This window comes from Eschrichtius robustus, chromosome 13 (assembly GCF_028021215.1).
Source record: "Eschrichtius robustus isolate mEscRob2 chromosome 13, mEscRob2.pri, whole genome shotgun sequence".
In the NCBI taxonomy this organism is placed as follows: Eukaryota; Metazoa; Chordata; class Mammalia; order Artiodactyla; family Eschrichtiidae; genus Eschrichtius; species Eschrichtius robustus.
This window is the reverse complement of record NC_090836.1, coordinates 45,347,565-45,369,221: the sequence shown is the minus strand read 5'-3', so window position 1 is coordinate 45,369,221 and position 21,657 is coordinate 45,347,565. Positions and strand designations below refer to the sequence as shown.

At 43.5% G+C, this 21,657-nt stretch overlaps 1 long non-coding RNA gene across 3 annotated transcripts in view; it reads right to left on the bottom strand.

The window, feature by feature from the left end:
- Nucleotides 1–21,657, bottom strand: part of LOC137775645 (uncharacterized) — a 169,904-nt gene that overhangs the window by 15,243 nt on the left and 133,004 nt on the right. For all 3 annotated transcript variants that reach the window (XR_011076051.1, XR_011076052.1, XR_011076053.1), the window contains one exon: nucleotides 428–563. This is a non-coding gene — a long non-coding RNA (uncharacterized lncRNA). The remainder of the gene's footprint in view (nucleotides 1–427; nucleotides 564–21,657) is intronic.

The window sequence follows — 21,657 nt, the reverse complement described above, 5'->3', positions numbered from 1 at the left end:
GGATACATGTATAAGTATGTTCAAAGCAACATTGTTTTCAATTGATAAAAACTGGAGGAACTTCCCTGGTGGTCCAGTGGGTAAGACTCCACGCTCCCAATGCAGGGGGGGCCGGGTTTGATCCCTGGTCGGGGAGCTAGATCCCACATGCCACAACTAAAGATCCCGCATGCCGCAACTAAAAGATCCCATGTGCCGCAACTAAGACGCGGCGCAGCCAAAATTAATTAATTAATAATTAATTTAAAAAAAAAACTAGAAAGGATGTGATGTCCACCAACAGTAGAATGGATAAAATACTGTATATTCACACACAGTGAAATATGTATAGCAATGACAATTAGTAAACTACAGCTACAAGCAGCAACATGAATGAATCTCACAGATAAAATGCTGAGTAAAAAATGTAAGACAAAAGAATACTCACAATTTGAGTGTATCAACATAAAATTCAGAAAAGGGCAAAACTGGGACTTCCTTGGCAGTCCAGTGGTTAAGACTTCGCCTTCCAGTGTAGGGGGTGCAGGTTTGATCCCTGGTCGGGTAGCTAAGATCCCACATGCCTTAGGGCCAAAAAATCAAAACATAAAACAGAAGCAATATTGTAACAAATTCAATGAAGACTTTAAAAATGGTCTACATCAAAAAATCCTAAAAAAAAAAAGGCAAAACTATACCGTTTAAGGACACATACATTGATACTAAGACTATTATGAAAAGCCAGAAAATTATTATCACAAAATACAGGATAGTTACCTTTGGGAAAGGGAAGCAATTGTGATCAGAAAGGGACGCCCAGGGAGCTTCTGGGGTGCTGGCAAAGCTCTTTCTTCTTAGGAGTGGCGGTTACATGGGTGTTTCTAGGTGCCACATTATTCATTAAAATGCACGTATATCCTTTATACACTTTAATGAATATGTGTCATATTTTACAATTTAAACATAAAAAAGATTTAATTAGGTTACATATGTAAAGTGATTAATAAAACGTCTAGTGAATACTAAGCTCTCAGTGAATGTTAACTATTATACCCATTATTTATCCACCACTAGTTCAGAAATTATCTGTACCATTCTTTCCCCCCTTTAATCATGGTAGATATGTGGATTTGTGTTAATAAACAGTTAGTTGACTGCCTACTATGTGCTACACACCGTACTAGGGAGAGAAGAACCAGATATCATCCCCATCCAAGGTGCTCACCTCGCTCACCTGAAGGAACCAAGACAGCTCCTGCTTCCCAAACTATCAAGTTCTCTTTCCACCTATGTGGGTTAAATGTCAACTTCTCAATAATGATGAAATCACAAACAGAGATTTGTGTCCAGAAAGAAGCCTCCACTTCAAATCACCCCTCCCCCATCCTAACCAATTGTATTGTTGCCCCAGACCATGGGTATCTACTCACCCCGCTACACACATACCAGATGCAGCCCACATGACGTCTGCCACACCCTCAACCGTGGCAGAGAAAAAAAGAGCTGTGATCAAAAAAAATCTCCCCAGTGTCTGCACTAGCCTCCTACTCATCCCTTCCCACCTCAACCCCACCATCCCAGCTTCAGGACACGAAATACATTATGACCCTGGGCCTTCGTTTACATGTAACAAACAGAGGTCAATTTATTTCTAAATCACTTTTTTTACGGCTCTATTGAACTATTTGCCACATTATTTATACGTTAATGGGCCAGGCCCCTCTGGGAAGCTCCCCATCTAATAAATAACGTGCCAAATCATTAAGCAAGGTGATAAAATCAAAGCCATTTAAAAATACATCAACCTGCGTTCCCTTCCAGTGAAATAAGCTCCAGGGAACCAGAGAAGAGAAGCAGGGAGGGGGAACCACTTTCTATTACTGAGTTTGGTCAGGTGTAGGGTTCCCCCCCCTCCCCCTGGGCTGGAGATAAAACTCAGAGCTGGGAGATCTAGATAACCTGGCTGCTTATCCATATCCCCGGCAGCTAGGGTGAGAGGAAGCAGATAGGTATTACAGTAGGGATCACCGAGAGGAAGCTTCAGGCGAGAGGAAGCTGGGGCATAAGATTCTACCTCCCACCTACCCTGTAGGGCTACTGGGGGCAGACAGAGGAGCCCAACTGAGCAAAGGAAGTTACATCCTCTGGCTGCGAACTGGGGGTTAAAAAGAATATCCACTGGAGGCCTTTACCTTTCTACCTGTTTCCCATCACTGCAATTCTCTCTTCCGAATCTCAGTATTTACAACTAATCTGAGTCACAGAGAAGAACACTAGTAATAACAATTACTCTGGCTACCCGCCCCCATTCTTCACCTCTCACCCCAAAGGGCTTACCACATCCTTCTTTATCATCAACCCCCTCAGAAAACCTGTGCAGAGCTAGCATAGCAGAGGCAAGAAGACCTAGGCTGGAAGACTTACTCTTGAGCACCCTGAGGATTTGACCTTGAGCTCCCTAGGGACTTGACCTTGAGGTTCTTCCAAGTAGTCCAGAGAAAAAAGGCACATGGGAACCCATCAATCTATCCCTACTCTGAGGCTCCCTGTGGGTAGACCCCTGCCTTAGGTACTATAAGGAATGATTCAGCTAGATACTCCCCTGGTTGATGAGAAAGACAAGACCCCCTCCCCAGGACTCTGACCCAGACTGAAAACCTAAACAGCAATACAACTGAAGGAAGTACAAGTTGAATATCTTAGCAGAGAGGGCAGGAAAAGCAGAGACATTATCTTTTGGATAGGAGAGGTTTAAATAAATACTTAAGTCCTAAGCAAACAAACTAAACATTGTTTACTTTAATTCTAATAAGAGCCTTGAAAAGTAATGTATAGATTCAAAGAAATGAAGAGATTTAATCAAGGTCACACCACAGGTAAGTGGAGGGCCAGGACTTGAATCCAAGTGTGATTGTCTACAAAAGGCTATGTTCAGGCTTCCCTGGTGGAACAGTGGTTAAGAATCCGCCTGCCAATGCAGGGGACACGGGTTCGAGCCCTGGTCTGGGAAGATCCCACATGTCGCGGAGCAACTAAGCCCGTGAGTCACAACTACTGAGCCTGCGCTCTAGAGCCCGCGAGCCAGTACTACTGAGCCCGTGTGCCACAACTACTGAAACCCGAGTGCCTAGAGCCTGTGCTCCACAACAAAAGAAGCCCCTGCAGTAAGAAGCCCACGCACCGCAACAAAGAGTAGCCCCCGCTTACCGCAACTAGAGAAAGCCCGTGTGCAGCAATGAAGACCCAACGCAGCCAAAAATAAATAAATAAAATAAATAAATTATAAAAAAAGAAGAAATAGCTGTGATTTAAAAAAAAAAAAAAAGGCTATGTTCTTTTTATTAAATCATCATGCCAAGGAGTAGAGATGAGCTTTGAGTTGAGTTCTAAATGAAGAGACCCATACGGATAAACTAAGAGAACAGGGGCGGTAGGGTTGCCAAATAAAATGCAGGATGCCTGTGCCCAAATATTTCATGGGACACACACTAAAAATTGTTCGTTGTTTATCTGAAATTCAAATTTAATTGGCATCCTGCATTTTCATTTGCTAAATCTGTCAACCCTTAAAGCAAGCAACTCTTAAACCTTAACGCAAAGCAAATGGCCTGAGTGAAAGCTCTCAAATGAAGGGAAATAAGGCTTGCAGGGAGGAGGAGAAATAGGTTTGCTTAGATGGTACAGACAGTGCCATACTGGGAAGTCAAAAACTAGGAAGATGATGGTCACAGCTGCTAGAAAGGTCTTGAAGAATGAAAAGTTTATACTTCATAGGGAATAGAACACTGTTGGTTCTAAATTGTAAACTTTGAGGAAAGGACAAAAATAGTTTCACCGAATTTAGAACTGGAAGTTAATTAATTTATAATAACTCAACACCTTTTATTTGTAGATTACTTTATAGTTTTCAAAGCACTGTCACATACGTTTAATTTGACCCTCATATACCCGTGGCATGGTAGACAAAATGGATGTTATCTGCTTCTGTTGACTCTGTTCCCCCTCAGCCTAGCTGGTCTCCATCCTTCCCTCTACCACCAACATCCTGAAAGGCACTCCACTGCTTCCTACCCCCACTTTACCACCCTCCTGAAACTGTCCTCACAGGGTCACCTGTAACATAGTCAATGGCTTCTTTTCATTCTCCATCCCACTTTACCTCTCTTTGGCACTAACGCTGTTGACAACCTCCTTTTTCTGTGATACTATTGACCTCTTATCTCCTCCTACCTCTTGGATCACTTTTTCCCGGTCTCCTTCACTCTTTCCGTGTCCTTCCATCCTCCGCTTCATGTAGATATTCCCAAATTTCCATCCTTGGTCTTTTCGTTGGGTGATTTCATCCATTCTATTTTCAGTCACTGAATGTGCACTGATGACTCCCAAATCTACACGTCCCACTGGTTTTCTAGATGCTAGATTTGGATTTTAAATTGCCTCCTAGAATTTCTACTTACTACCCCCATTCTATTCATCCTCCTACTGCCACCAAATCTAGCCATCTTTTTCACTTAATGAATAACTCCCAATTACTTACAGGATAGGCTTGTCCATGGTCATACAGTTATGGTAAAATTTGGTCTAGATCAGGAGGTTGGCAGACTTTTTCTGTAAAGGACCAAACAGCAGACATTTCAGGTTTTGCAAGCTGCATATGGTCTCTATTGTACATTCTTTTTTTTTTTTTTTAATCAGTCATCAATTTTATACACATCACTGTATACATGTCAATCCCAATTGCCCAATTCAGCACACCACCATCCCCACCCCACCGCAGTTTTCCCCCCTTGGTGTCCATACATTTGTTCTCTACATCTGTGTCTCAACTTCTGCCCTGCAACCCGGTTCATCTGTACCATTTTTCTAGGTTCCACATACATGCGTTAATATACGATATTTGTTTTTCTCTTTCTGACTTACTTCACTCTCTATTGTACATTCTTCTTGGGTGTTTTTTTAAAAATACAACCCTTTAAAAATGTTAAAAAAAAAATTCTTAGCTTGAGGGTTGTACAGAAACAGGTTTAGGGTCACAGTCTGCCAACCCCTGATCTAGGACCAGGCCTCCAAACTTATTCTCTTTTTCTTGTTTTTGGAAGTTAAAAACTTATATGTATGCAGTATTCACAGCTTTAAAAATTCCTCTTGTACACATCATTTTATTTGCTCTCTGTTTTTTGGACCCCCATTGGACTTCATCTGTACCTCCCTCATGGTACGTACTCAGGTTCACAACTTATAACTCTACTAGGCTATTTGTGAAAATAATGATTATCTCTCATTCACTTTTTTTTTAAAGGCACGAGGGGATTTATTTATTTATTTATTTATTTTTGGCTGCGTTGGGTCTTCGTTGCTGCACCCATGCTTTCTCTAGCTGTCGCGAGCGGGGGCCGCTCTTTGTTGCGGTGCGCGGGCTTCTCATCGCGGTGGCTTCTCTTGTTGCAGAGCATGGGCTCTAGGCACACGGGCTTCAGTAGTTGTGGCACACGGGCTCAGTAGTTGTGGCTCGCGGGCTGTAGAGCGCAGACCCAGTAGCTGTGGCTCACAGGCTTAGTTGCTTCGCGGCAGGCAGGATCTTCCCGGACCAGGGCTCGAACCCATGTCCCCTGCATTGGCAGGCGGATTGTTAACCACTGCGCCACCAGGGAATTCCCTCTCATTCATTTTTTATAGTCCATAGCAACCAGGCCAATGTGTTATTGATAATAGGCACTTTAAAATGTTTGTTTAAAGAACTAGTAACCTAGTTTTAAATTTTTATTTAAATAGGAAAAGTTGAAGAAGGGTCTGAAAGCTGAACAATCAGTTAGATGGCTGGTGCTCTTCTGGACTGTAAGGAGAGCCATGGGGACAGGAAGGAATGGAAAGAACGGGAGAAATCCCTCAACACTACGATCTCTGCTTCCCCCTCTGGGAGTTCCAACTCTCCAAGAGCTGAGTGGCCTAAGGTTTTTCCAAGAGAAAACCTGCCTGGAGTTAATATTGCCTGTGGGGGTCTTAACTGCTTCACTGGAGCATCAGAGGCCCCCAAGGCTGATTGGAATGAAATCAGAGAATCTTAAAGTTATAGGAGAGGGCTTCCCTGGTGGCGCAGTGGTTGAGAATCTGCCTGCCAATGCAGGGGACACGGGTTCGAGCCCTGGTCTGGGAAGATCCCACATGCCGCAGAGCAACTAGGCCCGTGAGCCACAACTACTGAGCCTGCGCGTCTGGAACCTGTGCTCCGCAACAAGAGAGGCCACGACAGTGAGAGGCCCGCACACCGCGATGAAGAGTGGCCCACGCTTGCCGCAACTAGAGAAAGCCCTTGCACAGAAACGAAGACCCAACACAGCCAAAAATAAATAAATAAATTAAAAAAAAAAAAGTTATAGGAGAACTTAGGGGTCCAGCTTCCCACCTAAATGGCTATAGTCAACTCCCAGTTACCTGGGCTAAGGCAGAAGAGCTGTAACATGGCTCTCACCAAGTCAACAGAAAAATTAAATAATGTCTTTTGGACTTCTTAATGCAACATTTTTTTTTTAATCTTCCAAAAATGTGTCTCTGCTTTCAGAATTGTCTTAGGAAGTGTGTCTCATAAGTACACCTTGCTGGGAAATAAAGGAGAAGGTGGCCTTGATTAGGAAAAGATATTGAATGAGAGTTGACAACACTATTCCTGCAGCTAATCTGAGGCCTGGGGGGTTAGGGCAAAATCACCGCTTTTTAATATCAGGGCCTCAATAAATACTTGTTAATAAATTTATTGATCTACTCTTTTCTCCCATACCTTCTTGCCTTCTCTTATTAAATTCTGCATTTGGAAGGGGCTAACAAGGAAGAATTCTAGACATCTGGGCTTGGGTACTTCTAGAGACACAGCTAGTCAACAGACTACAGCAGAAGCCTTGAGTCAGGGTCACGTTCACCGTAAACCCTCGGTCTAATTCAACTAGTGGCCGCAATGGAATAGGGATGGAGATGACTCCACCAGTGGCCATCAGTCAGTAGACATGCCCAGAGCCTACAGTAAGCAGGGTCTGCACCCAGGAAGTCTAAAGCCACCCTCTCGTCACTTAGGCTCAGTTCTTGGCACAAGCATCAATCACCAAGACGTGTCAATACAATCAGCCAAGTGCCAACTCTCCTTTTTCTTCCAGGACGAAGCTGACTCGTATGGTTCACAGAGCTGTTTTAAACAAATGTCCTATCTGTTCAGGAAACAACTCTGACAGCTCGTGACAATGTGAGTCTGAAAATGGTTGACATGGAGACGCAGTGAACAAGGTGTAGAGCCTTACTCCTCGCCCTGTGGTCCATGAACCAACAGCATCAGCATCACTTGGGAGCTTATTAAAGAATGTTGCAGAATGTTGGGCCCCATCATTAGATTCACTGAATCAGAATGAGCATTTTAATAAGGCCCCAGGTGGTCTGTAGGCTAATTAAGGTTTTCGAGGTACTGGTGTATTGGATGAGGTTACGCTACTTAATAGCTGTGCGATCTTGGGCAAGTTATTTGACTTCCTCATAGCTCAGTTTCCTCATCTATAAAGTTGGGATAATAACAGTATCTCCTCATAGTTGTTGTGAGACCTTAGTCAACACGTGTAAAGTGCTTAGGGCTCTGCCTCGCACCCGGTAAGCATGCGATCAATGTTAGCCATCATTATTATCCTCTTTGATGTACTCGTCAAACTCCACTAAGGGGAACTGGCTGAACTTACGGGGACAGGTTAGGAGAAGGTGGAGGAATACATGTCTGTGTGTGTGATGGGGTGAAGAGAGGGCACTGATAATAGGAGGAATAACTTTTTTGATTAATAATAAAAAAATTCAATTGTGGGAGCGTTAGGCCAAGCTTGAGGTACACAGAGCTCCAGAAGAGTGAAAAATCATCCACATGATGGATTTATCAGTATATATTATTGCCAGGCCCTCTGCTGGGTACTAGAGATAGTGGTGAACAAGACAGACAAGGCCCCAGCCCCCAAATTAGGGAAATTCAAAATTTCTACTAACACTGATGGAAGTGAAGGCCTATAGATATTATATACTGCGGCCCATTTAGACAACCCAATTATGAGGGCTTGGAAATTTGGTTTGGCTCTCTCCCCAGATCTTATTAACCTGAGAGTTTCCCCCACTCTTTTTTCTTCCATGTCCCGCAGTCAACTAAAGCAGTAGTGCAGCTCTCGTTGGCTGTATCAGCTGCTGAGCAGAACACACTGAGACTAAGGACTAGCCTTCTCAGAGGCCAGTTGTCCACGTTGTCCCAGTTTTCTGGAATTGTCTTTCTTTCTTTTTTCTCTTAAAGACTGTTTTTTTTCTTAATTTTTATTTTATATGGGAGTATAGTTGATTAACAATGTTGTGTTAGGGACTTCCCTGATTGTCCAGTGGGTAAGACTCCGAGCTCCCAATGAAGGGGGCCTGGGTTTGATCCCTGGTCGGGGAACTAGATCCCACATGCATGCCACAACTAAGAAGTCTGCACGCCGCAGCTAAGAAGCCTGCATGTCACAACCAAGAGTCCACATGCTGCAACGAAGATCTCTCGTGCCACAATTAGGACCTGGCACAGCCTAAATAAAAAATAATAATAATAATAAATGAATAATAAATAAATATTTTTTAAAAAACAATGTTGTGTTAGTTTCAGGTGTACAGCAAAGTGATTCAGTTATACATATACATGTATCTATTCTTTTTCAAGTTCTTTTCCCATTTAGGTTATTAAAATTGCTATGATTTTGATCAACACTCTTTTTTAAAAATTTATTTTATTTACTTATTTATTTTTGGCTGTGTTGGGTCTTTGTTGCTGCACGCTGGCTTTCTCTAGTTGCAGCGAACAGAGGCTACTCTTCGTTGTGGTGGCTTCTCTTGTTGCGGAGCACGGGCTCTAGGCGCGCGGGCTTCAGTAGTTGTGGCACGTGGGCTCAGTAGTTGTGGCTCGCGGGCTCTAGAGTGCAGGCTCAGTAGTTGTGGCGCACTGGCTTAGTTGCTCCGCGGCATGCGAGATCTTCCCAGAGCAGGGCTCGAACCCGTGTCCCCTGCATTGGCAGGCAGATTCTTAACCACTGCGTCACCAGGGAAGCCCTTGATCAACACTCTTAAGGACTTCCTCCTTAGAGTAAGTGCCCCCAGAAGCAGATATTTGCCAGGCAGGAGCAAAGGTGAGGTTCATAGGTGTGGTAGCAGGAGTCGGGATGTTCTTAAAGAGATCGTTGGAGCTTTGGTTGTGTTTCTTGGATTTGTTTGGAGAAACTGGGCCTCTTGGTAGGGACCAGCAGCTAGGATTGCTCTCAAAAATGGTTCTGGAATTGTCTTTCTAAAACACAGATCTGGGGACTTCCCTGGTGGTGCAGTGGTTAAGAATCCGTCTGCCAATGCAGGGGACACGGGTTCGAGCCCTGGTCTGGGAAGATCCCACATGCCGTGGAACAACTAAACCCGTGCGCCACAACTACTGAGCCTGCACTCTAGAGCCCGTGAGCCACAACTACTGAAGCCCGTGCACCTAGAGCCCATGCTCTGCAACAAGAGAAGCCACCGCAATGAGAAACCCGTGCACCGCAATGAAGAGTAGCCCCCGCTCACCGCAACTAGAGAAAGCCTGTGCACAGCAACGAAGACCCAACGCAGCCAAAAATAAATAAATTAAATAAATAAATAAATAAATAAAACACAGCTCTGATCTTGTTACTCCTCTGTTTGGAAACCCCTAATGGTACATAAGACTACTCACACTTTAGCCCCAAACTATTTGGCAGTTTCATTACAAATTATCACCTCTCTCTAGTGTGTACCCTACACCTTAATTACAAGAGTGGTTGAAGACTGGAACTCTATTCAGGACTGGGTTTCAAACCCATGCTTTATTGCTCACTATATATGTGAAATTGGGCAAGTTACTCTACCCAAGCCTCAGTTTTTGCATCTGTTAAATAGGAATAGCAATAATGAGACAAGAATAAAAATAGCTAATATGACTCCATATTAAGTACTATTCTAAGCACTTGCCATCTATTGGTTCACTTCATCTTCACAACAGTCCTACCTCATAGCCTTGTTGTAAAGACTAAATGAATCAAAACATGCAAATGCGTGTGCCTGATATGAAGTAATATTAACCACTATTATTATTGATATTAATACTACAAAACAAACAGGCTTCATCATGAGTTTATACTTTTAATAGTTCCCTGTCCCTGGAATGACCAACTCCCCCTCTCTGTGCCGCAAACTCCTAGCATTCCTCCAGAAACCTCAGCTTTTTGAGCTTCCATACACATAGCACTTTAAATACGCTTCCCTATAGCTCACTTATCCCAGTGCATTGAGAACAGTCTTTGCCTGCCAGTCTGCACCACTGGACTCTGAGCTTCTCAGCAGTAAAGATCCTGTCTTATTTACTTTATACCACTAGGTTCGACTCTAACATAAGAAACATAGCAGGTACTACATGAATGTTTGTTGAGTGAATAAATGAAAGTCTGACTGAATAGTTAAATACTTATAAGAAAGGGCCTAAAATGGGAAGTTCCAAAGAGAAGTTGGGGAGTAAAACAATCTAGCTATCTTCTGCCTGCCTCCCCCAGCCCCTGAGCAGCAAAGCCATTCACCAGCCCAAGCTGCTGCGCTGTCACTGGATTGCTTGCACCTCCTCACCAATCCCCTCTTGCTGTAGACACACCACTTGCCCCTGGCAGCAACAGAAATAAAGAGGATTACATCATTTGTTACAACGAAATGGTTATTATAGTAATAAGTATAATTAGCATCAATTACAATAATAACATATTTCCTTGCTGCAGAGGTACTTCTTTAAAAAACAGGTTTATTTAATACCCCCACCTACCCACCCACCCCCAAGAGAAAACAACTCTTTTCACGAAGAGCCGAGGCTTCTTTCATTCTACGGAGATTCTATCTTAATGAAGGAACATTATTGACAAACCCCATAATATGGGAGCAGATTCCCTTGGAGCAAAATCTCTTTTGCTCTGGTTTCTCGGGAGGAAAAGAAAATCTTGTGCCTCTCTTTCAAGGGATTAGGAGAACTGGTTGAAGGATAGAAAAAATGAGGCCAGGGAGAAGGACAAGGAAAAGAAAAAAATCTTCTCAAATAGCTAGAGCTTAATACCTGTTGTTGACTAACTGCTATCTTTTTGTCCTGGTTCGACAGACCAGGAAGGGAAAACAGCCTAGTTATTCATAGTGGTGGATGAGTGTTTCAGGTAGTTTCCCAAGCTTTATAGGAGCAAGAAGTGCCTAGTGTGAGATGGCACGAAGGCCCAGGAGGAGATCTCAGATGGATGATAAACAAGGCATAATGTCACTCCATGTGGGCATACCCATGTGAAATGCTTATGCTACATCGAGTTAGTTATCTCCTGCTTTTTCCAAAAAGATTTGGGGGAGCTTAACAAGAATCTGCAATGCAAGATTTAAAAATTAGATAGATGAGAAAATTAGGATACACATAGACATTTCAAACTCGTGACATATACCTAAGTGCATGTGCACTTTCCATACATACCCACAAAAGGAGACACACCCCATATATATACATAGACATGTACCTTGTACATAGCAGGCTCTCAATAAATACTTAGTGAATTACTAAAACAAACCCACCCCCAAAGACAAAGAAATGTAAAAATAAGTAACTCAAAAAGATACAGCCTAAGATACAGACATACAAATACATATAAATGATCATATATAAAATATATATGTGAATATATGTCTCATATATAAAACAGACCACTCTCCAAATACACATGTAGTGTATATACCATTTTACACACTTATAAAATTGTACTGTAAAATCCTTTTACAACAGACACAGCCATAGATAGGCATATAAACACTTTGCAAACTGATATATACACATAAAACATGGCCATGTTTCCACAAACATGGGCAAGTGCACACTTACTCATATAAACATACATTCGTACACATAGGTGCATACAGACTACACACACACACAAACAGAATATAAGTCAAATAAGAAAAGCTATAAAGATAAGCGTCTCCCTCATCACTCTTCTCTTCTCTGAGTGACAGTGCCCAGAGGAACACACTTAAGCTAGGGCTCAAGCTCATCACACCCAATGCAAGAGAAAACAAAAGGTTTGGGCCACCCACTAGGGAATCTGTCTGTCTCCAAGGCCATCCACATATGTGCGTGTCTTATCCAAGCACCCTGGGATTTCAACCTCCCCAGTGAAATGTGTGTTGACCTACTTTTCCAGATGCTCCAGATAAAGCTCTTCTTCTCCCTCATTGACTCTCAGCACCAGGTCCATCCCATCACACTTCCCAGATCAGCGTTCTTCTATTCTCCTTGAATTTTCAGCCAAGTAGGTTGCCCCATAAACCAGGGATACCTGCTCTCTGCAACCACCCCATCAGCAGAGAATATCCTCTTTCCTCGCTTGATATCAGTGCTCCTCTCTTCCAAGGAGTCTTCTCAGAGCTTTCCCTTAAGACATTCAGCTGCTTATGGAACAACCATGTTTTCTTTCCATAAATAGCTTTCCTTTCCTCTAATGTCTAAAATGCATTTATTCCAGCTCTCTTTAGTCACCTATTGGTTTAATGTCTTATTCCATTATTTGTGTGTTCTTTATGGGTATATCAGGATATCTATCTTAGATTCTGAGTTTTTGATTCTTGGGAGATTGGGCCTACCTGTGGATGTCTTTGTACAGTGGCCAGCACTTGTAAGGTATTTTCATTCTATCCCCCCTTTATCTTCGGATGGACCCTGTCTTAGATGTTTCAGGAAGATACACAGAATAAGAGATGTAACACCGATCTTAGGCGTTCACAGACTAATGGTAGAAACAAACATTAAGAAAGAAACAGAATAATAAGGGAAAAATTATATAATGTCAGAGCCAGGAGAGGACTGAGCGATCATTTAATTCAGATTCCTCATTTTCCCAGTAAAGGAGAGGGGAAGTGACTTACCCAGAATCACCTAGAAAGAGGTGCAATGCCAGGTTCCTGTCGCTTAGTCCAATATTCCTTCCACTACATCAGCATTTCCCAAACTGAAGTTCATGAAACATTAACGTCCCCCAAATTGACAAAACATCGTTCTTTAAAAAGGGTTCTGTGGTCTAATAATATTGCATATTATGTCCCCTCTTAGAAATTCAATATGAATATCAATACGTTAAAGGTTCTGAGAAGTCCTGCAGTTTAAGAATTTTGCCCAGTGTTTCATAAACTGACCTGATCATGTAATACTTTTTAAATAAATTCCTATTAACATCACGTGGGACTGTTTTGGTGACTACACAGTTTAGGAAACACAGCACTCCCCTAAACACAACAATGGGGAGGGTCTGAGTTGAGTTCCTTCTAAAAAAGAGAGAATTGAGCACAAATATGAGCATAAGACTGCCTCCTCCTCTATGGAGGAAAATGTGAAGCAGGGTTCAATGAAGAGCACAGTGGTAAAACCAAGCAGGACCCTGTGGAGCTCCTGGGCACAGAAGCCTTTCCATGTCTCCCGTTCCTTGTTTATAAGGAACAGACTCCAGCCTCCATGACCTTCCCTGAGTCCCAAAGGGAAGATTTTAAAAACTGCTAATCAGGGAAGGGAGGGGATGCAGAGACAAGGGAGGAGCAGCAAGAAACAATAGCGCAGCCTTGGGGCAGGGTCCTGGTTCTGCCTCAGGAGATACACATAACAGTATTTTTAAGTTCTTTACAGGACTAAAACCCTCAACAAATGGAAGACATCAGCATTCTTCATTCCAGAGAAGACAATCTGAGACCAGATTAAAGGGACCAGAGAAGCTCATCAAGAGATTACCTGAGACCAGATTAAAGGAGAGCAGGCCCTGCACACACCCTAACCTTATGAGCAACCCTGCCCTTGAACCATTGCTATAAAACTCCTTACCAAATCCTCCTGGTGGGACACACAGCTTTTGAGGGCAGGAACTGGCTGTGTCCCCCTGCACCTGGCAAAGCAGGAAAGCTATTCTTTTCTACTTCACCCAAAACTCTGTCTCCGAGATTCGATTTGGCACCGGTGCACAGAGGCCAAGTTTTCAGCATCAGTGGAAGGATATTCCAAGAGATAGGAATAATCCATCAAAGACTTAATGAAAGGAGATAGTTAGGGTTCAGAAACAAAGTTCTTCCAATAGTGGAAAAGGAGAAAAACATGCATTATTATTATTATTATTAGATGCTATAAAAGGGGAATTTCAAATCATTTAGTTACAAGATGGAAGTATCAGCATCCTCCAGAGCAAAAATCAGCAAGCCCGCATCACGAGAAGCAAGAGCCACACACATAGCAGGCATTCAATAAATATCTGCTGAGTGGATAAATCAGGGAAGCAAGCTGATTTGCCTCAAGCAATGGAGAGAGCCCAAGCCAAGTGAATTCGAAGTTACTGCTTGTCTTCTGCACCTCCAGAGAAGATTAATGTTCTATGGGAAAGAGGAGTAGGAATCTATAACCAGACACCCATAACCATTGGCTCCCTTATTTCCATAGGGTCTGAGGGATTTTTCCTGGCAAACCCCAGCAATGAACTGAGTACAGTTGGTGGAGGGAATGAGTCAGGTTGAGCTGTTTGTTCTCCAGGGCAGGGACACGCAAGAGTCAATAAACACACTGGAGCCTCTTTGACTGGGCCTTGGAGCAAGAGATCAGCTTGTGTGTTCTAGGGAATTTGAACTTGGGTCAAAATGGCTCTCAGGGCCTCCCTTCCCTGGGGTAGACACCTCCAGGCAGCAACCAAGGTCATCCGCTGGGCAGCCAGGTGCTCTGCCTAACAATGCATTCCACAGAGGAAAGTCCTTTCGCCAGCTATTTTTTTTTTTCATAACATGCAGTGCATATGCCAATCTTCCACCTACTACTTGCAGGGTGCTGTCTCATTTAACACAGGCTACAAATTGGTGACAGCATCAGGTTAAGGCTATAGCACATCCAAGTTGGTTCACACGGTTACAGAATCCCAGGACTGGAAATAACCTTAAGAAATCATTTCAGGGCTTCCCTGGTGGCGCAGTGGTTGAGAATCTGCCTGCTAATGCAGGGGACACGGGTTCGAGCCTTGGTCTGGGAAGATCCCACATGTCTCGGAACAACTAGGCCCGTGAGCCACAACTACTGAGCCTGCGCGTCTGGAGCCTGTGCTCCGCAACAAGACAGGCCACGATAGTGAGGGGCCCGCGCACCGCGATGAAGAGTGGCCCCCGCTTGCCGCAACTAGAGAAAGCCCTCGCACAGAAACGAAGACCCAACACAGCCAAAAATAAATAAGTAAATAAATAAACAAATTTTTTTTAAAAAAGCTTTAAAAAAAAAGAAAAAGAAAAACACTTAAGTATATAAATTAAAAAAAAAAAAGAAAGAAATCATTTCAAATGTGCCCCAGGCTCAAAGCAGGATAACCATACCCACCTATCTCTAAGTCAGTCTTCTTTTCTTCTTTCCTTTCCCCAATTACAGAAGTGACTTTAACTTTCTTAGCCTATCCAAACCCAGGTAGTAAGGCAGCAATATAAAATTCCCCCTATGTGTTCCAGGCCTTGCTATTAGGAAGCTCCTAATCTAAGTAAATTGACAGAACCTAAATATCTAGAAGCTGACTTCAGAATGCTTATTAAGCAACAAAGCAGCAAGCGCAAAACAAACAACTGGGCTAAAAAGATGGAGAGCCAAGAAGCATTCAAAGACAGAAGAGGTGGACTTCCCTGGCAGTCCAGTGGTTAAGACACCATGCTTCCAATGCAGGGGGCGTGGGTTCAATCCCTGGTCAGGGAACTAAGATCCCACATGCTGCGCGGTGTGGCCAAAAAATAAAATAAAATAAAATTTTTTAAAAAGACAGAAGAGGTGACTTCAGGAAGGCTTCCTGGAAGAGGAAGTGTGAAGCTTGGTTGGAGAAGAAGAAGGGAACAGAGGGGAGAGAAAAGTGAAGGTATCCCAGGCTAGGGATGGAAGTGTTTAAGGGATGTTTCAGAAGCCAGAAAACATGTAGTATGGATAGGAGGCCAGGAAGCAGCTGGGTTTGGCTAAAGTTGACAATAGGGAGGGACAGAAAAGAACCGAGTGGAAAGACGTTGATAGGGGAGTCTTTCTAGTAAAGCTAGAGTTTGAATGTGACACGAAGTAGCAAAGTGTAGTATTAAATGTCTTGAAGTGTGACTCAAGAGACATGAGTTCGAGTCCTGGATCTGTTACCATCTCACGAACCATAAGTCTTAGTCTTCTCATCTGTAAAATAAGGACACTGGATTAAAGGGTCCCTTGCAGTTCTGAAACTCGGGATGCTAAGGTACAAGAGACAATGAGGACAACCATGGCAGCTCCTGGACAAATCCGTTTAATATTTTTCCCTTATACAATACAAGTCTAAGTTCCCTTTATCCCTGCTACTGAATTACAACTTGAGCATATTTACTACGTCAAAGATTAATCCTCTAAACCCGGCAAGCTTGCTGGTTGAGCAGCAAGGAAATATCTCTATAAAAAGAATAGACTCTATAAATTATTGGTCACTTACCTAGGGTTGTTACTAAATTATTTTAAAAGGATATATATTCTGCTCCTACACTCTCTCTTCTGTCTCTCTCAGACTAATTGCTTCCTGAACTAAAAAGGGTGCCCAGACAGAGACCTGGGAAGTTTGATATATTCCGGATCCTTCAACTGCTGGGATTCCAGATGATAAATAAACTGCACAGTGGAATTTGAATCAACCTATTCACAGACTTCAAAGGAGTAAGAGAGTAAGTCATTGAGGGTAAGTCCTTTTTTTCCCTTCTAAGCATTCTAAACAGCATAACATCTCCACTGGCTTTCACTGAGGAATTGTCAGCTTTCCCATGCTTCTACCTCAGGCCTTATCACATTGTATTTTAAATGTTTCTTTCTCTGTCCACCACTCTAAACTGCAATTCCTGATGGCAGGAATTTAACCTTATTCATCTTTATTTATTTATTTTTAAAATAAATTTCTTTATTTATTTTTGGCTGTGTTGGGTCTCCGTTGCTGCGCGGGCTTTCTCTAGTTGCAGCGAGCGGGGGCTACTCTTCGTTGTGGTGCGCGGACTTCTCACTGCGGTGGCTTCTCTTGTTGCAGAGCACGGGCTCTAGGCACGCGGGCTTCAGTAGTTGTGGCACGCGGGCTTCAGTAGTTGTGGCTCGCGGGCTCTAGAGCACAGGCTCAGTAGTTGTGGCGCACGGGCTTAGTTGCTCCGCAGCATGTGGATCTTCCGGGACCAGGGCTCGAACCCATGTCCCCCGCATTGGCAGGTGGATTCTTAACCACTGTGCCACCAGGGAAGCCCCAATCTTATTCATCTTTAAATAAGACCTAGCATAGTGACTAGCACATAATTGTTCCTTGTTCAAGCATGAGTGCATAGATGACAAAATCATTATCTAATTGAGAAAGACTGTCCAGTGTCTAGGCTTAGTCTTCTGCCACCACAACCACTCACCCCCTTCTGCCAACAGGGCCAGTAAATGACACCTCCTTGGCTCTGAGTTAGATGTCTAGCCCTCACCTAGTATCCTGTGCACAACTCCACCGCAGCTCTGATCACGCTTTATTGTAAATGCTGGTTTACTTGTCTATCTTCCCACCAACCTGAAAGCACCTAAAAGGTAGACACCTTGTCTTATTCATTTTGTACCCTTGTCCAGAGTATCAGCTATCACAAGTAAGGCAATTTGTTGATGAATCAAAGAAACACAGTAGTTTATCTTTTCCGTGTTATGACCAAATAAAGAATCCTTTAGGAGTATATTAGAGATCAATCTCTATGATAAAAGATACACCCATCTCATTGTGTTTACTTGACCAAAGGCGAGGCTTGTAGAGGCAATCATATGGATATTTTAATTATCTAAGCATGCTTCATAAAAACAAAAGATGTCTATACAGTTCAAATTATCTAGGTAACTGTTCACCTCTAGTACCTTGGAGTATTATTAATTCAGTCCCTAAATTGCACTATGAGGGGTGTGGAATGGAGCAAAAAATGCAGACACAGGCCCTGTTGTCAGGGATGCACAGACTAAAACACATTAATGAGGATGAATATAAGAAAGCTGAAGACCATCAATGTTATACAATTAGCCAAAGAAAGCCATCAGACAGAGTAAGGTTCTGGGGGTACTTGGCTTGGGAAATGGGCAGAGATGGCTAATCATTCACATTTTGACAAGCTGTCCTCTTATTGGCCTAGGAGAGCTTCTTAAGTGTAGTGAGGAAAGCACAGAGTGCTGGAAGGATGAGAAAAAGACTGTCTAATAGTTTGAGGGAAATCAAGGTCAGAAGCAAAATATGAATGCTCAGTATTCTTACCTATACCTTACAGAGGAAGAGGAAATAGACCCAAAAGTCATAAACAAGGCAGGCCAAGGAGAGTGGTGGTGAAATAGAAAAATAGGCCTGTTTCGAAGGGTGTCATGAATTCTTATAAAAGCTAGTGGGAAGCAGCCACATAGCACAGGGAGATCAGCTCGGTGCTTTGTGACCACCTAGAGGGGTGGGATAGGGAGGGTGGGAGGGAGACGCAAGAGGGAGGGGATATGGGGATATATGTATATGTATAGATGATTCACTTTGTTGTACAGCAGACACTAACACACCATTGTAAAGCAATTATACTCCAATAAAGATGTTAAAAAAAAAAAAAAAGCTGTAGGGGAGCTCTAGGAGAGATTGATGGGGATTTGAGCTAATTAATCAACTGGAAAACTGTGATGTCCAGACTCTTGATGATGCATAATGGAATCTATGCTCCCAAGTTGTTCAACATCTCCTACTTACCCACCTCTACACAAGGGCCATTTGTTCGAAGAATGATCTCCTCCTTTTCAGCTCCATGTTTGCCTCCTCCAGGAAGCCTTCCATAGTTAATGACCCCCAAAATGCCCTTCTCCACACACAGCTATTTGGAGCTTGGCCGGGCTACGTACTACTCATTCATTTCCTGACATTTCGTCACTCACTGTGTACCTCTGGAGATTGCAGTCTGTCTCATCTCTTTAGAGGGGTGCCCAGAATAGAAAGCATCTTATCCTCCTTTGTGAATTTTGCTCCCCAAAGTTGTTCATGGTAAGAAAGCACAGACCACCCAAGGAAGACAGCCATCAGATGGCTCCATTCCCCGCATCACAGAGTCTGTGATGGGCTCTTCTCTCACACTGGAGTTATGGAGCAGGAGTTATGGCTCTCCCTGTAAAAAGTCATTATAATTATGAAAAATGTCTATGGCTCTTTCCACCATTTAGGCAAAGCCTCTGGCTGTCCCGATGAGCAGAGATTTAAGATCCTGTTCTCCATAAAGATGGCTAGATAGCCCCAGAGATAGATGTGTTAACGCCTAATTGGCCATTGTTGAGTCATCAAATCTGCTTCAGACAGCGGGATTGGACAGTCCTGACTGATAAGGGAGGGCAGAAGACAGCTCAGGAGGGGTGGCAAGGGATTCTTTCAGTCATTCTCTCTTTCTGCACTAGCTCCCCCCTCCCGCTTCCGATGTTTCTTTGCTTGGGATTTCTAAGAAACAGTAGGTTCCACAGTCCTTCTCAGAAGTATTCAATTTCCCAGTACGGTAGTGCTTTCTTTAATCTAATCCTAATCTTTCATGTTGAAAGTCCCAGTTGTTTCTGCTCTGGCCTCCGGAAAGTCTGGTATTCTCTCTTTTCTTGAGTTTTCAATACTTTAAATCACTGGTCAGCATCTTCTCTTCTCCCTACTTCCTCTATCCTCCCCCTCCAGTCCTGACCTTTCTCTTCTTCATATTAATCACAACTTTCTTAGTGATATCCTTTTTTCAAAGCCATGAGATGTTTTAAAAACACTTTTCTAGAACCCCTAATAACTGTAATGAATATCACTTGATTCAGAGTGGGTAAAATATATTATTCAAACAAAAGTCACTTTTGGCAGCAAACAATGCAGAGGTATAGGCCAAAGCCCAGGGGCCTCTCACTAGGAGGGCAATAACTGATCCAGTGTAGACGTGAGTGAAGAAGATGGCACTGTTCACAATTTGCAGCTTTAAAAGCAAGGGAAAGAGGACAATCTACGGTTAGGGTAAGACTTTTAAAATGTTAGAGTGTGTGAAATCTTCATTTCAGGTTTTAAACACAAAAAACCATCCACCTGCCTGAGTCTGAAAATATCTCAAGAGGTAAAAATAACTTCCTGGGTGGATGGGACAAAATGACTTTTCAAGGAAAATCTGTGACTCTTCTTCCTTCCCAAGGAAGATTGGGTTCGTGGAAATGGTAAAGGAATGGTGTTTGTCTCACAGTAAAGGTGCAGAAGCCAAGGGCAAGATGGGAAATAAGGGCTGGTTCCTTTTGCCAGTGGTGGTCCCCCCATCTACCCACCCCATCCAGGTAGATGCAGCTGAGCAGCAACTCCATTTATGTTACCCCACAAAACACCCCGCCATCATCCACCCTTATTAACAACTAAAGCCCGGAACAACAACCCCACCCCTCCCAGGCAGAAAAGTAGAACATGGCTATGGCCTGTGGATTTATTCACTTAGGAGCAAATATTCCTTAAGGTTATCCCCAGTATCCTTCCATCTCTGGAATGTTCCTCCACCTCAACCACCCAAGTCAGAGATGAAAATTCTCTTCATTTAAAATCCGTCAGAGGGACTTCCCTGGTGTCCAGTGGTTAAGAATCCACCTTCCAATGCTGGGGACACGGGTTCAATCCCTGGTCAGGGAACTAAGATCCCACATGCCGCAGGGCAGCTAAGCCCGTGCGCTCTAGAGCCTGCACGCCGCAACTACTGAGCCCACGCACCACAACTAGAGAGAAGCCCATGCGCTGCAGTGAAGAGCCCGTGTGCTGCAACTAAGACCAGATGCGGCCAAATAAATAAATAAAATATTTTTTTTTAAAAAACAATAAAACCCATCAGAGAAGGTGCCTCTGTTACTTTCCTTGTGTGACATCTTTCCTCTCTCTCCTATAAACCTAACATCACTCCTGGGCAGCTGTAGTCAAAACCCATTTCCTTTTCTTCTTCTGCCTACCCACAGAGTTGGTTATCTCAGCTCCCTTGCACCAATCACTCCCCTCCCCTTTCAGTCCTAGAGACGAGGTCAGAGAGGTGGGTATCCTCCATCCCTAAAGTCTGAATTCTCCACATCCAGGCCCTCTTGAGACACAGAAGCTGGAAAGGAGTTGTCTGGATTCCGTCACTCTACACTCCTCGGAACTGCTTCACCTCCCGGAAAATGAGCATTTCAGAGTTTACTGAGCTCGTGCAGTATTACCTGTCCAGCTCCAGAGGGAAGATGGCAGGTGGTAAAAGGAACCTAGCTGATACCCATCAGAATCCAAGGCAGATAAAGCAAGGCAGTTTGCCATTCCTCCGAGAGCCTGGCATTCCCTTGAGGGACAAGGGAACTGGATGTCCTGATCATCTCAAGTAATTGCTGCCGCCACCACCCAGACAATAATAACCCCCTAACCACCGGCAGCCCTTTCCATCCGAAAGATCTCAAAGCTCTTAGCTGCCAGGTGCTCATTAAGCCCTCTTGGATGAGGTTGGCCCGACGGGTCTGAGCCCTTGCTACAGACGGTCAGGGTCATGGGGTGACTCAGAGAACCTAGGGAGCCAAATGATGCAGAGGAGGGGGGCCCACCAGCTTCCTAC